Source organism: Triturus cristatus, chromosome 1_2 (genome assembly GCF_964204655.1).
Source record: "Triturus cristatus chromosome 1_2, aTriCri1.1, whole genome shotgun sequence".
Lineage (NCBI taxonomy): Eukaryota > Metazoa > Chordata > Amphibia > Caudata > Salamandridae > Triturus > Triturus cristatus.
The window spans coordinates 1,011,968,904-1,011,986,681 of NC_140580.1; positions in this window are offsets into that span (position 1 = coordinate 1,011,968,904).

Here is a 17,778-nt window from a genome sequence, read left to right on the forward strand (position 1 = left end):
TCATTTCACTCAATTTCTGTGATTACAAATTGGTAGAAATGGGGGTCTCTAGTTGGCAAGGGCTTGCACCTTCGTCCAAAGAGGGACCCTTCTTCCTAGTCAGGATAAGGGAGTTACACTCCTAAAATAACCCCTGCTCACCCCCTTGGTAGCTTGTCACGAGCAGTCAGGCTTATCTTAGAGGCAGTGTGTAAAGCATTTGCACATAACCAACAGTAATACAGTATAAGCACTACAAACGGACACAACACCAGTTTAGAAAAATATCCAATATTTTTATATATACTTAAGACAAGACTAAAATGATAAAAATCTACCATACAGTACTTAAAAAAATCTTCAGTTAGCAAAATAACCTTGTGAAACAGTTCCTTGATGTCGATAGCTCCGTCCGGGGCTATCACGGCGTCGTGAGCAAATAAATCCAAACAGTTCTGGCTGACCGCGGCATCGCGGGCCAGCTGCGTTTTCGGGAAGACCCGCAAACAGTACCTTTCAGAAATGCAGGGCGTCGATGACCTCTCGTTGAGCTTCCGAACACACGGCGTCCGCAGGCGTCGGTGCAGGAGGTTGATGCAGGAGTTGTCGGGGCCCTCGAAGTCACATGCTTTGCTGATCGAACTCCTCTTTGTTGAAGTCAAGAGTGATGGCGTCTGCAGGCATCGGGTGCTGCAGTGTGAAGTGCAAAAGACACACAATTGATGGACGGAATGCAGAACAAATCAAAACATTCTCCCCCAGTCAAGAGATCTGGGTTAAATCCATCATTCTTTTGCTCACCATGCCACCCCAGTTTAGACCTGGCCATATACAAATCAGTCTTGACCCTGTGCCTCATGGGAACAGTCCAGCCCGAACTGCCAAGCCTGGTCCTCCCTGGACCGGAAACAAGCACCCTAGGACTGGTTTCGGGGTTTCACCCCTCTTCAGCCAGGATAGCTTGAATCCAGTGGCACAGTGAGCCCAGGACCTATGTCTAGGCATGCCCGGTGCACTTAGGGCGAGAAAGCAAAAGACACACAATTAATGGTTGGAATGCAGAACAAATCAAAACATCCCTGCCCCCCAGTCAAGAGATCTGGGTTAAATCCATCATTCTTTTGCTCACCATGCCACCCCAGTTTAGACCTGGCCATATACAAATCAGTCTTGACCCTGTGCCTCATGGGAACAGTCCAGCCCGAACTGCAAGCCAGGTTCTCCCTGGACCGGAAACAAGCATCCGAGGATCGGTTTCAGGGTTACACCCCTCTTCAGCCAGGATAGCTTGAATCCAGTGGCACAGTGAGCCCGGGACCTACATCTAGGCATACCCGGTGCACTTAGGGCAAGAAAGCGAAGTGCAGCAGTGCGGCGTGTGGTGCCCTGAGGTCGCGGTGCGAGCAGCGGCTCGGTGGCAGCATCAGATGGCTTCGTCGGTGAGACCAGGGTCGCGGGGTGAGATAAAGGCAGTGCTTGTCACGGTGCTGGCAGGTCACGGTGCAAGCAGAGGCGTCGTCATTGCTGGAGCGTTGTCGTCGGCTGACGAACTGGAGGCGATGGCACCGGCGTCGGTAGACCAAGGGTGCGGTGCAGCATGAGGGAGGTGCGTCGTGTAACTTTACAAGCGGTGCCCTCGAACCACGGTGCAAGCAGCAGCGTCGATTCCGACGTGGAGCAGCGTCACCAGGGATACCAAGGCGTCGTCGTGAAGCGAGGCGGTGTGGAGTGCGGTGCCCACAGGTCGCGGTGCGAGCAGCGGCTCGTGGTGGCCTCAGCAGGTGGCGTCGGTGAGACCGGGGTTGCGGTGCGGCATTGCGGTGGTGCCCTCTGCGATGCCTTAAGGACACGGAGTCGGCAGCGGCGTCGTAGACGGCGTCGAGCTTGAAGTCTTTGCTGTTCCTGAGACTTCTTGAACAGGGGGCAAGCTCTACCTCAAGCCCTTGGAGAAACTCACAAAAGTAGATTGCAGAAAGTTCAGTCCAGTCCTTTCATTGCCCAAGACAGAAGCAGCCACTGCAGTCCAACACAGCAAAGCACACAGCAAAGTGGTAGTTCCTCCTCACAGCATCTCCAGCTCTTCTTCTTGGCAGTCTTCTTGATCCAAAAGTGTTCTGAAATCTTGGGCCTCAATATTTTTACTGGTAAATCCTTTGTCCTCTGAAGGCAGAGGGGTCCTGTACCTAGTTCAAACCAGTTCAGGGTGCATTCTGCCTTTGTCAGTGTGGGCCAGGGTCATCAGACACACCACAGGAGGTGGAGCCGGCATTGTGGAAGGCAGGCACAGCCCTATTCAGGCCCAGGTGCTACTCCTCCCACCACTCTTCATGCAGATAGGTCTATTTAATCCTGTGCCGACTCACCCTGTCTCCTGGAGTCTCCCCAGCCCCTGTCACTCGCAAACCAGACAGACAATACACAAGCTAGCAGAGGCAGGCTGTATGGTTAGGTAAGAAAATACCTAGGGCCCGATTCACAGAACTAATTTAAGACAAAATCCTAAACGTACTACTGTTGGTATTCACAGAAGTTAGGATTTTGTCTTAAGTTTGTCTTAAGACAAACTTAAGACAGACTTAAGACAGACTTAAGACAGACTTAAGATAGGATTTTGTCTTAAGTCTGTCTTAAGTCTGTCTTAAGTTTGTCTTAAGTCTGTCTTAAGTCTGTCTTAAGTTTGTCTTAAGACAAACTTAAGACAAAATCCTAACTTCTGTGAATACCAAAAGTAGTACGTTTAGGATTTTGTCTTAAGTTAGTTCTGTGAATCGTCCCCCTACTTTCTAAAAGTGGTATTTTCAAATACAGAATGTTCAAACCAACTTCACAAAAATATGTTGTTTATCATTCTGATATCAGACATACTAAACTTGAATTTCTACCATGTTCCCTGGGTGAGTTAGGATTATAAAATGTTATAATCAAACTGCCCATTCTGGCCTATGGGGACAGGTAGCCTTGCAATAGTGAAAAACGAAATTGGCTGTAATTCACTATCAGGACATGCCACACACACCAGGGCATGTCCTACCTGTCACATACAATGCACCCTGCCCATGGGGGTACCTTGGGCCTACCTTAGGGGTGACTAAAATGTAGAAAAGGGAAGGTTTAGGGACTGGTAAGTGGGGGCACTTACCAAGTCGACATGGAAGCCCCAGGCTGCACACAGGCTCTGCAATGGCAGGCCGGAGTTACACTTTACCGGCTGTTTGCGTGGGTGGCACAATCCAGTGCTGCAGCGCACCAACAGCATTTGATTTATGGGCCCTGACACACCCAGTGCACTTTACTAGGTACTGACACATAAATCAAATAGGCCAATCATGGAAACACCAATCCATAACTCATTTTACTACAGGAGCACTTGCCCTTTACCACTGGTCAGCAGTGAGAAAAGTGCGCAGAATCATTACACCAGTCAAAACCGGGAGGTCAGAAAGCAAAAACTCAGTGGAATCACACCAAAAGATGCCAAGTCTAACACATGTCCCCTCCAGCTGAAAGTAGGGAGAACTACCCAACCTCCTGGGAGTTCTCTTCACTAAGGCGGAAGAACATGGATAGACCATTTGCGTTGGCGTGTTCTGTGCCAGGGTGGTGTTCCACCGTAAAGTCCATTCCCTGTTGGGAGATGAACCACCTCAGCAGTTTTGGATTTTCACCCCTCATTTGCATCAACCATCTGAGGGGCCTGTGGTCTGTCTGAACCCGGAAGTGAGTCCCAAACCGGTATTGTCTCAGCTTCTTTCAGTGCCCAGACCACAGCAAAAGCTTCATTTTCTATGGCACTCCACCTCTGTTCCCTGGGGAGTAGTCTCTTGCTAAGGAAGACTACAGGCTGGTCTAGGCCCTCTTTGTTCAGTTGGGAGAGCACCGCTCCCACACCATGCTTTGAAGTGTCAGTCTGCACGAAAAATTCCTTGAAGAAGTCGGGTGCCTTGAGCATGGGCGCCGTGCACATGGCTGCCTTCAGGCCATCAAACGTTTTCTGGCAGGACTCAGTCCAGATCACTTTCTTGGGCTGCTTCCTGGAAGTCAGCTCTGTCAAGGGGGCAACAATGGTACCATAGCCCTTAACAAACCTCCTATAGTACCCGGTGAGACCTAAGAAGGCCCTCACCTCTGTCTGGGACATCGGGGGCTCCCAAGCCAGAATGGTGTCAACCTTGGGTTGTAGGGGCGCCACCTGGCTGCTTCCTATCTGATGTCCCAAGTACACCACAGAACCCTGCCCGATCTGGCACTTACTGGCCTTGATCGTGAGGCCTGCCCCTTGCAGAGCCCTTAACACTTCACCGAGGTGCTGCAAGTGTTCTTCCCAGCTGGAACTGAACACAGCAATGTCATCCAGGTAGGCGGCACTGAAATCTTCCAGTCCAGCCAACACCTGGTTGACCAACCTCTGAAAGGTGACAGGGGCATTCTTCAACCCAAAGGGCATCACCCGGAACTGGTAATGACCTCTGGGGTTGATAATGTTGACCTCTCCTTGGCCCCATCAGTTAAGGCAATCTGCCAGTACCCAGACATTAAATCAAATGTGCTGAGGAACCGGGCAGCTCCCAACTGATCAATGAGCTCATCAGCTCTGGGGATGGGGTGTGCGTCAGTCCTGGTGATGGCATTGAGCCCACGGTAGTCCACACAAAACCGTAGTTTTGGAGTGGCACCAGGTGCAGCAGCCTTTGGGACCAAGACCACTGGGCTGGCCCAAGGACTGTTGGAGGGCTCGATCTCCCCTAATGCCAACATCTTAGAGACCTCCTCCTTGATGCTGTCCCTGACCCGGTCAGTCAACCTGTAAATCTTGTGCTTCACAGGAGGGCTGTCGCCAGTGTCCACATCATGGGTACACCAGTGAGTAACACCTGGGGTCAGAGAGAATAGTGGGGCGAACAGTCCCAACAACTGGTGACGGTCCCCCTGCTGCTCTGAGGTCAGTGTAAGGGAGAGGACCACACCTTCTACTAACCCATCGTGCTCCTAGGTAGACAGGAGGTCAGGGAGAGGCTCACTCTTCTCTTCTACCCCATCATCTGTTGCCAAGAGCATCCTCACTTCAGACCTCTGGAAGTGGGGCTTGAGGCTGTTCACGTGGAGGACCCGCAAAGGGTTCCTTGGAGTCCGCAAATCCACCAGATAGGGGATGTCACTTTTGCGCTTCACCGCCTCAAATGGTCCAGTCCACTGGTCCTGCAAGGCACAAGGTTCCACTGGGGCCATGACCTACACTTTTTGCCCAGGTTGAAATTCGACCATAGTGGCATTCTGGTCATACCACTTCTTCATTTCTTCCTGGCTTGCTTCTAGATTTGCCTGAGCGAGTTTCCTGAAGTGGGCAGTTTGGTTTCTGAAGGCCAGCATGTAACTAAACACATCCTGGGGAGTTTTCCTGGAAGCTGCCTCCCAGCCTTCCTTCACCAAACTCAGACAGGGTGGCCATACAGGGGCTCAAAGGGACTGAACCCAAGAGACTGCTGAGGCATCTCCCTGTATGCAAAGAGAAGGCATGTCAAAAGGACGTCCCACTTACGCCTCATGGGTTCTGTTAGACCCTTAATCATGCCCTTCAAGGTCTGGTTGAATCTCTCCACCAGACTGCTACCTTGTGGGTGGTAAGGAGTGGTGAACTTGTAGGTTACACCGCACTCCTATATAATTGGATATGAAATTGGTCTCCCTGTCAGAAACCACCTCTCTGGGGAACCCCATGTGGGAAAAGATCCCCATTAATGCCCGGCCCACCACTGGCGCCGTCGTTGTCCTGAGAAGGATTGCCTCCGGGTACCGGGTGCATGGTCCACCAAGACCAGGATGTACCTGTTGCCCATGGCTGTCTTGGGATCCAGTGGCCCCACAATATCCATCCCTACCCTTTCAAAGGGTGTTCCAACAACAGGGAAAGGTTGGAGAGGAGGTTTGACCTTCCTCCCACTCTTGCCACTTGCCTGGTAAGTTTGGCAAGACCTGCAGTGTCCATCTGAGTGCCTTCACATTTGGGGCCAAAAGAAGAGGGTGACAAGCCTGTCATAGGTCTTGTCCCACCCCAAATGTCCTGCCAAAGGCACGTCATGAGCCGGACCCAATAGGAAGGTCCTGAAGTGCTGGGGTACCACCAGCACACGTGCTGACCCAGGCTCAGCAACCTTAGGCTCACTATACAGGAGACCATTCTCCCAGTAGATCGGATGCCATCCGGACTGATCACCAGCTGCCTGGTCTGCAACCTGCTGCCGCAGACCTTCCAGAGACCATTCTGCTCCTTGCAGAATTCCTCCCTGGTGGGACCCCCTTCTTGCTGCCAATGGGTCAGCTCAGAGATGTCCCCCAGCTCGGCTACTTGTTCCCCTGTAGGCACCGGGGCATCCCCCTCAAGGTTAGCCTCCTCCAGTCCATGGGAACCTCAGGGGCTGGTTTCCCGCGGCCCCTGCTCTTTCTCATGGCAGGGACTTGGGCCACTGTTTCAGGCTCCAAGTCCTCTTGAACACCCTGTCTGGCTGCCATTGACCGTGTAGACATGCATGCCCACTCTGGCAGCCCAAGCATCTCCAAGTGAGACCTGAGCTCAACATCTTTCCATAAGGACTGCTCCAGGTCGTTACCTAGCAGACATTCTACAGGCATGGTAGGGATCACAACCACCCTCAAGGGACCTGAGACCCCCCCACTCAAAGGGAACCTGCGCCACCATACACTGGCGCTGTGAGTTGTCCACAGCAACTACTTGGTGGAATGCCCCTGGGACAACCTGCTTCTCAGAGACCAGGTGACACAGGACTGAGGTCACACTGGCTCCAGTATCTCTGAGAGCCTCTACCCTTTTCCCATTGATGGTCACCCAGGTGCTGTATTTCTTTGTGTTAGGGGGCACCTGGTTTCTTGGGACCATCTCATTGTCCCCTAGTGAGACAAGGGTAATTTCTGCAGGATCCCCACCCTCCTGTGGGTACCCCTCCTCCCCAAGAACTACACTAGCCAACACCTTGGTCTGCCCACCGGTAGGTGACTGCGTGCTCTTTGGGAACCTGGTGTCCCCCTTCAGGTGACCCACCTGGTCACATGAAAAACACTTGCGGGGGCGGTCTCAGCAGGCTTTCCTGTAGAGACCTCTTTCTTCTTATCTCCTGGGGGACGGAAACCTTTACCCTGGGTATTAGTTTGGGGCCCCTTTAGAGAACTCTTGTGCTTTACCCTTGTCCCCCCTCACTTTTCTGCTGGGGACCCTGCCCACCTTTGGCTGAGTCACCCCCAAACGCTTTCTTGTGGACCCTGGTACTCACCAAGCGGCCAGCCTCCATAGCAAGCTTCCTGGGGTCAGTCAGCTTACTATCAACTAGGTGCTGGCACAGATCTGCAAAACATAGACTAGACAAGTGCTCCCACACAATCAAATTGTAGAGCCCCTGAAAATCAGTCACATTACTGCCCTTCACCCAGCCATCCAGAGACCGGCAAAACATATCCACACATTCCAACCAAGTGTTGGCCTCAGACTTCTTACTGGACCTAAACTGAGCCCTGTACTTCTCAGGAGTGAGACAATACCTAGTGAGAAGGGCTTCTTTCATATCAGCATAGGTGAGGTTAGGCCCCTTACCAAAAGCTGCCAAAGTATCCCTGGCTTCCTCTGGAAACAGAGGCTACAACCCTGCTCCCCAATTCTTCTCAGGGACCCCATTCATGTGTATCGATGCCTCGTAACCCTGAAACCACCTCTGTATGTCATCCCCCTTTTTGAACTCTCTGCCCAAATTCTTAGGGATGTGTACAATTCTGTCTGCCTGTCCTGATGAGTTGCTGCCACCATCTGAGCCGTGTCTACTCCTTTGATCCACCTCCTTCATTCTGATCTCATGGTCTAACATCATCCTTTTCTCTTCCATGGCTAACTTGAGCTTTTCTAGTTCAGTTGCTACCTTCCTTGCATCCCGCCTGTCCTCAAGCTCCTCTGGGGACAAGTTACTGTTGCCTAGCCTGGAGGATTCCCCCCTCCCAAAAGCACATCCACCCTAGGAATACGCTCCTCCGCCTCTCCATTGAGGATACCAGACTGCTCGCTGGCCTGGCTGGCTGCTACCCAGGCCCTCGGCGCCTTTTGTAGCTCGTCCTTCCTTGTGAGGCCTCTGACTTGGACTTTCAGGTTCTTGCAAATTGCTTTCAATTCTTTCACATTGTAGGATTCCAACCTATCCTCCTCAAAGGCAATTTCCAGGGATGCAACAGATGATGCTCTTGATTCAGGCATGATGAATTACCAAGTTTAAACTGGCGAGATCAAAAATAGCGTATCACTATAAGTACTCCCTTGGTTAACTAGTCTGCCATGAGAAGATTGTGGCTAACTAGAACAGCTTACTGATGGTGGATAGATGGTATGCCCTATTTGAAGATATTGACACCACCTATGCGTGGGGAAGGAAGCACGTCCTTTTGTTATTTTATTCCCTCACACACCCTAGTGGTGTCATGCCTTCATCATAGGGACACCCCGACGCCTAGAAGTCAGGGTGCGCTCGACCGTTTTTCAGGGAGCACTTACTGAGATAGTTTTTTGGCCAGGGGGATAAAGATTAATAATCACTGTCAGACCCCAGTTTCCCTTTATTCTTGGATATGACAATGATAATAAAAACAAAGAGTTAGGAGTTTCTAGGGATATTATGGTCCTAGGACCCTATTGCCAACATGTTTCTGTCCCTTGCTGCCCCATAAAGTATGTTTGGAATTTCTTCAGGGCGTGGGCCCCCTGGAAAATTGGAATAGTAAGAGAATTTCCCTATACTACTTCGCGATAAGGACAGGTAGCCGCTCCTTATATAAACGAGACACTTGTCGTCACAAATAACTCCATCTGTTGGGAAAAAAAGGAACAAGACAAACAAAGTACAACCTTGTTATATCCTGATGTATAATTGCATAAAATGTATATGTATTTGTGCTCATATCACCATGTTCCAAACATAATGTAAGTGAGACCAAAGAGAATGTGCACATGAGTATAGCACATTCTCTCATACACATGCCACATACTTTGTAGCGCGTGAATTCAAGGGTGGCGGTCGTTTACCGCATCCTAATCTCATACACTCATTGGTGCGTGATTCGCTAATATCAGTCATATTAATCAGACATACTAACATGAACACATGAAAACAACAGAAAAGTGCCCACCTCTCATTCCTGTGGTGATTGTAATCCACACATTCTCATATTCAATCATCAAGCTGTACATTTCCGCTTACCCCATTTTAGGAGAGGATCAGCCCCACGTGGGACCTCAATAAATGGGGTAGCCCTGTAGTCAAACTCTGCAGGCCAGGGAAAATCAAGGAGTACAGGACAAGCAAAACCGAGGACACGGGTAGGGTTTTTTGTTTGTAAAAACCAAATCAATGGAACCGAATCTCGGTTCCGAGCAGGTTTACATACGGGGCAGGACCCTTGATGGCGTTAGTAGCTTCTACATGAGCATTGCACAAGAAGGTACGTTTTGGGGCAAGTTCAAGGCTATGACCAATAATCATTGTGTTTCCGCCCTGATGGGCGGTTTTCCTTTTCTCCACTACCCTCCGGGTTCGGTTCCATTGATTTGGCTTTTACAAACGAAAAACCGTACCTGTGCCCTCGGTTTTGCTTGTCCTGGACTCCTTGATTTTCCCCATTTATTGAGGTCCCACGTGGGGCTGATCCTCTCCTAAATTGGGGTAAGCGGCAATGTACAACTTGATGATTGAATATGAGAATGTGTGGATTACAATCACCACAGGAATGAGAGGTGGGCACTTTTGTGTTGTTTTCATCTGTTCATGTTAGTATGTCTGATTAATATGACTGATATTAGCGAATCACGCACCAATGAGTGTATGAGATTAGGATGCGGTAAACGACTGCCACCCTTGAATTCACGTGCTACAAAGTATGTGACATGTGTATGAGAGAATGTGCTATAATCATGTGCACATTCACTTTGGTCTCACTTACAATGATGTTTGGAACACGGTGATATGAGCACAAATACATATTAATTTTATGCAATTATACATCAGGATATAACGAGGTTGTACTTTGTTTGTCTTGTTCCTTTTTTTCCCAACAGATGGAGTGGTTTGTGACGACAAGTGTCTCGTTCATATAAGGAGCAGCTACCTGCCCTTATCGCGAAGTACAATAGGGAAATTCTCTTACTATTCCAATTTTCCAGGGGGCCCACGCCCTGAAAAAAGTCCAAGCACCCTTTATGGGGCAGCAAGGGACAGAAACATGTTGGCAATAGGGTCCTAGGACCATAATATCCCTAGAAACCCCTAACTCTTTGTTTTTATTATCATTGTCAGATCCAAGAATAAAGGGAAACTGGGGTCTGACAGTAATTCTTAATCTTTATTCCCCTGGCCAAAAAACTATCTCAGTAAGTGCTCCCTGAAAAACGGTCGAGCCCACCCTGACTTCTAGGCGTCGGGGTGTCCCTATGATAAAGCATGACACTACTAGGGTGTGTGAGGGAATAAAATAACAAAAGGACGTGCTTCCTTCCCCACGCATAGGTGTTGTCAATAACTTCAAATAGGGCATACCGTCTATCCACCATCAGTAAGTTGTTCTAGTTAGCCACAATCTTCTAATGGCAAGTTAGTATGTCTGATTAATATGACTGATATTAGCGAATTACGCACCAATGAGTGTATGAGATTAGGATGTGGTAAACGACCGCCACCCTTGAATTCATGCGCTACAAAGTATGTGGCATGTGTATGAGAGAATGTGCTATAATCATGTGCACATTCTCTTTGGTCTCACTTACAATAAAATAAAATAACAAAAGGACGTGCTTCCTTCCCCACGCATAGGTGTTGTCAATAACTTCAAATAGGGCATACCATCTATCCACCATCAGTAAGCTGTTCTAGTTAGCCACAATCTTCTGATGGCAGACTAGTTAACCAAGGGAGTACTTATAGTGATACGGTGTTAACTCACGGGAGGGTGTACTCCCCTCTGAGTTCCTCTCGGCCCCTCACCAAGCAAGGAATTTCTTTTCCTCGCGAGGTTTGTGATTCATGTTCTGAGCAGCGCACAGCTGTGGGGCATCCCCAAATAGACATAGATAGCACGTAAGAAGGACCATAGGTAATTCCTGTAGGTGCCCTGTCTTAAAACGTGCATTAATGGTCTACTGTTAGATTTTCTTTCATGAGCACAGAACCACGAGGTTGCCTCTCTTATTCCTCATTCTTTTAATATCCCGAATATGAATATGGCAGAACAACTTTCCATATCTGAGACTCTAGGATTAGGGTACTCTGATGACATGGCAGCCTCTATTTTGGCAGGACCATCTCTACTACCAGATTCAAACATAAATCAAAGCTTGAATCAAGCCCAAAATTGGGATGAATTAAAAGAACTTAAATGCGCACACATGAAGATCCTCCTTCATGGAGCAATCCTGACAGAATATTTAAGAGGAAATGCTGCACCAAGAGGACTCTTGGTGACTAATGCTCCGAGAATTTTCTTGGATGACCAACTTTAAAAAAAAGAGTGATCGCTAATCGCGTGGCGGTGTACCCGCGATTGGCTTATATTGATCACCAATACCGCAAAACGCTTGTCAGATGCCATCTTAGTGAAAATAAAAACGAGCGAGGATGCATTGATGACAGAAATCAAAATCACTCTATATAGGAAAAAACTAGAAGAAGTGAACAAAGAAATTAGCAAACATAAAGTCTTTCTAATGCAGAGTAAGGTGAACAAACTGCCAAAGGACTTGAAAAGATTTGCCCACGAGAAGGTATACCCCTATATAAAGGAAGACTATGTAAGTCAAGAAAAGACAGACTCCGTATCATTTTACCAACGAGACTCCAGTAATTCGGAATCAGAGCAGGACGGCTGGTCTAGCGATGGGTCAGACAAAAGCTGGAGAGGAAGATCAAGAAGACCAAGAAGAGGTAACTTCAACCAGAGTTACCAACAACCCCAGATGTATCCATGGCCAGGACCTTTCGGACAGATCAGTTTCCATGGACCTCTACCACCTTTTCAAGGACCGCAACATTTCCAGGCAGGTCCCGTCTTCCAGCCAAACTACAATCAGAACCGTTTTTTAGGACATGGCGGAAGGAGAGGAAAATGGGGCAGGAGAAACAACACGAACAAACAAGTCCAGTGGGAAGACAGCAATGCGCCAATGAACACACGGAGCACATCGAAGGGTCCCGGTGTGGGGACAAGCAACCAACGGGATTAGTGGTAAATCTTACTGACATCGTACTGACGACAGAGGAAACAAGTGTCCTGAATAAAGGACTTGGGTTTGTTCCAACTACTTATCTGGACAAGTTCCAGATAAGATGTGAATTGAGTGAGTTTTTTTGTAAAATACGAATTAAAACATTCTTCATGGATAAAGAGAAACCGAGTGAAGACCACAAATATACATCTCTGTGTTTGAAATCTAATTTCTTCCCATCTGCATCCATGATGTCTCCAGAAGTGTTGGCTTTCGAGGATAGTGTGACGATGGAGGTTGAAGAACTACCCATTAAATGGGATACGTACGATAATTTGAGCAGAAAAGAGAGGGAGGCCCTGAAAACCCTAAGTACAAGGACAGATATTACAATCAAGCCAGCAGACAAAGGCGGGGCCACCGTGTTACAGAGCACTACAGCCTATCGCACTGCATGTTTGGATCTACTGGCAGATATGAAATTCTATAAACCTTTAACTAGAGACCCTACAATGTGCCTCAGAAAGACCATAAGTTCCATAAGACCTGAAGCACTGAATCAGGAGTGGATAGACAAAAAAAGAACATGCGTTTTTGAATTGTGAAGACCCTAAAACGCCGGTCTTTTACACTATACCTAAAATTCACAAGGGCAAGAATCCACCTCCAGGGAGACCCATCGTATCCGGAATTGGGTCCTTATTGGAACCCCTATCAAAGTACACTGACTGGTTCCTTCGCCCTCTGGTCACATGTATCAGGTCCTATAAACAGGATATGAAACATCTTCTCAATACCCTTCAAGATGTGGCCTACAATCCAGAATGCAACAGACTAGTATGTCTAGATGTAGAAGCTCTTTATATGAGTATCCCACAGGAAGAGAGTATTCAGACAATAGAAGCACTTTTAAATCAAGAGAACTGGACCAGGGACGCCCCAGTGAGTTGGATTATCACCCTGATGCGCCTGGCACTGAAAGAAAATTTCTTTAGATTCGATGACCAGCTATACCTACAAGTCCACGGTACATCGATGGGCAGCACGTTTGCGCCTAGCATAGCGTGTTTATACATGATACAACGAAGAAGAAAACATCTGGGCCCCCAACCCCTTCTCAAATAACATAAAGAAGTGGTGGCGCTATATAGACGACATCCTGGTTGTATGGGAGGGAGATATAACCACACTGGAACAGTTTCATATGTGGTTGAACCATCGAAATCCACACTTGAAATTCACGATGTCCCATAATCAGTATCAAGTGTAATTTTTAGATGTCACCATTAGTGCTAAAAATGGGGGAATTGCCAGCTCCCTGTATACAAAACCGACAGATAAGAACGGTTTACTACATTTCAACAGCGCCCATCCACGTGCACTCAGAGAGAACTTACCTGTGGGGCAATTTCTGCATATACGCAGAAATTGCGCTGATCTCAGCGAATACAAAGCTGAAGCAGAGATCTTGACCAGGTAATTGGAAGAACGATCTTACCCAAAAAGAATTATAGAAAAGGCAAAAAAACAACCCCGAAATACACCTAGGGAGGTTTTGCTTGAAACTCACCAGAAAGAGGAACCCGACACACTCATATGTGTAACGACCTTCAATGCATCATCTAATGATATTAAAAAAATCATAAATAAAAAATGGCCAGTATTAACATCTAATAAACTGGAATTTGAGAAACCTATGTTCTCTTTCAGAAAGAATAGAAGCCTAAGAGATGCCCTCATACACACAGACCTACAAAAAACAAAAACACTTCATCAAAGTACATTGTGGAATCAACCACAAGTCATGGGCCATTACACTTGTGGATCCTGTGTGGCTTGTGCATTCACGGAGCACACGAAGGAACTAGATCTGGGTATGCACCATACGTGGGAGCGAAGCTCCCACTCCAATTGTAACTCAGATAGAGTGATTTATGAGATAAAATGCCCGTGCCAATTGATGTACATAGGGATGACAGGGAGAAAAGTAAAAGTACGCATAAACGAACACAGGAGCACAATTAGGAGGTCCATAACAGCGACAAGATTGACTGCACACTATGTAGAGAAAAAACATTCAGATAATGACTTCTGGTGGTCAGTCATTGAGAGGGTCAGAGGAGAGGGCAATATAACTAGGACCCTTTTAGAACGAGAACAGCGATGGGTTTACTGATTAAAAACTCATATCTCCGGTCTGAATGACTGCATTCTGTGGAATCAACTGAATAAGAAAAAATAAGACCATTCTATTTTACAGTGCGGATTTGTAAATCCGTAGAAAAGGTCCATATGAGCAGTGAGATATGGTTTCAGTGAGAGATCTGTAGTTCAGTTCTTGCAGACGATAATGATAAAATACTAGATACATCTTGGGTGGCAGTTAAAATTCCATAATTATAACTGCTTTTCAAGACTCCAATCATAATAATAAAGAATAAATTCTAGATTAGACATGAGTTTGCACCAAGATCGCTGGTAAATATCCTATTGACAATATAACTTTATTAGTCGACCTATTGAGCAGACTAGGGACAGGAGTTCACATGACATTGAAATAGGAGGACTGGGTCCATACGAGGATTGGCCAACTAATTAATCGTACGGACGCACAATGCCCAAAGAAAACATGTAGAATTGTAAATAGGATCCCTTTTATATATATAAATGAAGAACTCTCAAATAAGATGCTTTTTTTTAATTGAACTCCGTGCAGCTGAAATGCCCGGGACTACAATTCCCAGGCTTTCAAGTACGGAACACGCACGGAACGCTCTCCCATCAGAGGGCGTGGCCACGCATCCCCGGGAATAGGCCGGTCTAGATTCCCATCGAGGTTCCGCACATCAGTGAAAAGCCATGATCGCGGATACAATGGCTACTCCAAGCGGTGGGAACCTCAACCGAGCAGGTTTACATACGGGGCAGGACCCTTGATGGCGCGAGTAGTTTCTACATGTGCATTGCACAAGAAGGTACGTTTTGGGGCAAGTTCAAGGCGCTGACCAATAATTATTGTGTTTCCGCCCTAATGGGCGTTTTTCCTTTTCTCCACTACCCTCCGGGTTCGGTTCCATTGATTTGGCTTTTACAAACGAAAAACCGTACCCGTGCCCTCGGTTTTGCTTGTCCTGGACTCCTTGATTTTCCCTGGCCTGCAGAGTTTGACTACAGGGCTACCCCATTTATTGAGGTCCCACATGGGGCTGATCCTCTCCTAAATTGGGGTAAGCGGAAATGTACAACTTGATGATTGAATATGAGAATGTGTGGATTACAATCACCACAGGAGTGAGAGGTGGGCACTTTTGTGTTGTTTTCATGTGTTCAAGTTAGTATGTCTGATTAATATGACTGATATTAGCGAATTACGCACCAATGAGTGTATGAGATTAGGATGTGGTAAACGACCGCCACCCTTGAATTCATGCGCTACAAAGTATGTGGCATGTGTATGAGAGAATGTGCTATAATCATGTGCACATTCTCTTTGGTCTCACTTACAATGATGTTTGGAACACGGTGATATGAGCACAAATACATATTAATTTTATGCAATTATACATCAGGATATAACGAGGTTGTACTTTGTTTGTCTTGTTCCTTTTTTTCCCAACAGATGGAGTGATTTGTGACGACAAGTGTCTTGTTCATATAAGGAGCAGCTACCTGCCCTTATCGCGAAGTACGATAGGGAAATTCTCTTACTATTCCAATTTTCCGGGGGGCCCACGCCCTGAAGAAAGTCCAAGCACCCTTTATGGGGCAGCAAGGACAGAAACTTGTTGGCAATAGGGGCCTAGGACCATAATATCCCTAGAAACCCCTAACTCTTTGTTTTTATTATCATTGTCATATCCAAGAATAAAGGGAAACTGGGGTCTGACAGTGATTCTTAATCTTTATCCCCCTGGCGAAAAAACTATTTCAGTAAGTGCTCCCTGAAAAACGGTCGAGCCCACCCTCACTTCTAGGCGTTGGGGTGTCCCTATGATGAAGCATGACACCACTAGGGTGTGTGAGGGAATAAAATAACAAAAGGACGGGTTTCTTCCCCACGCAGAGGTGGTGTCAATAACTTCAAATAGGGCATACCATCTATCCACCATCAGTAAGCTGTTCTAGTTAGCCACAATCTTCTGATGGCAGACTAGTTAACCAAGGGAGTACTTATAGTGATACGGTGTTAACCCACGGGAGGCTGTACTCCCCTCTGAGTTCCTCTCGGCCCCTCACCAAGCAAGGAATTTCTTTTCCTCGCGAGGTTCGTGATTCGAGATCAAAAATAGGCCACAAAAGAAAAAGAACCAGTGTGTGGTACGTAATGGTCTTTTATATGGTAGTAATGCACACCAATCACTGTAAGTCAAGTGCAAACACAAGTCCTATCCTCACCACTGACAACCAATGTTAGAAATGGGGGTCTCTAGTTGGCAAGGGCTTGCACCTACGTCCAAATAGGGACCCTTCTTCCTAGTCGGGATAAGGGAGTTACACTCCTAAAATAATCCCTGCTCACCTCCTTGGTAGCTTGGCATGAGCAGTCAGGCTTATCTTAGAGGCAGTGTGTAAAGCATTTGCACATAACCAACAGTAATACAGTGTAAGCACTACAAACGGACACCACACCAGTTTAGAAAAATATCCAATGTTTTTACATATACTTAAGACAAGACCAAAACGATAAAAATCCACCATACAGTACTTAAAAAAATCTTCAGTTAGCAAAATAACTTTGTAAAACAGTTCCTTGATGTCGATAGCTCCGTCTGGGGCTATCACGGCGTTGTGAGCAAACAAATCCAAACAGTTCTGGCTGACCCCGGCGTCGCAGGCCAGCTGCGGTGTCGGGAAGACACGCAAACAGTACCTTTCAGAAATGCAGGGCGTCGATGATCTCTCGTTGAGCTTCCGAACATACGGCGTCCACAGGCGTCAGTTCCGGAGGTCGGTACAGGAGTCGTCGGGGCCGTCTAAGTCACACGCGTTGCACATCGAACTCCTCTTTGTTGAAGTCAGGAGCGCTGGCGTCGGCAGGCGTCGGGTGCTGCGGTGCAAAGTGCAGCTGTGCGGCATGCGGTGCCTCAGGTCACGGTGCGAGCAGTGGCTCAGTGGCAGCGTCAGATAGCGTCATCGGTGAGACATGGGTCGCGGTGTGAGATGAAGGCGGTGCTCGTCACGGTGCTGGCAGGTCACGGTGCAAGCAGCGGCAGCGGCGTTGCTGGAGCGCTGTCGTCGGCTGACGAACTAGAGTCGGTAGATCAAGGCTGCGGTGCGGGATGAGGGCGGTGCATCATGTAACTTTACGAGTGGTGCCCTCGAACCACGGTGCAAGCAGCGGCGTGGATTCCAGCGTGGAGCGGCATCGACAGGGATACCAAGGCGTTGTCGTAAAGCGAGGCGGTGCGGAGTGCACTGCCCACAGGTTGTGGTGCAAGCAGCGGCACTGTTGCGGCGTCAGCAGGCGTCATCGGTGAGACCAGGGTCGCGGTGCGGCATTGTGGCGCTGCCCTCTGCGGTGCCTTTAGCACACGGAGTCGGCAGCGGCGTCGTACACTGCG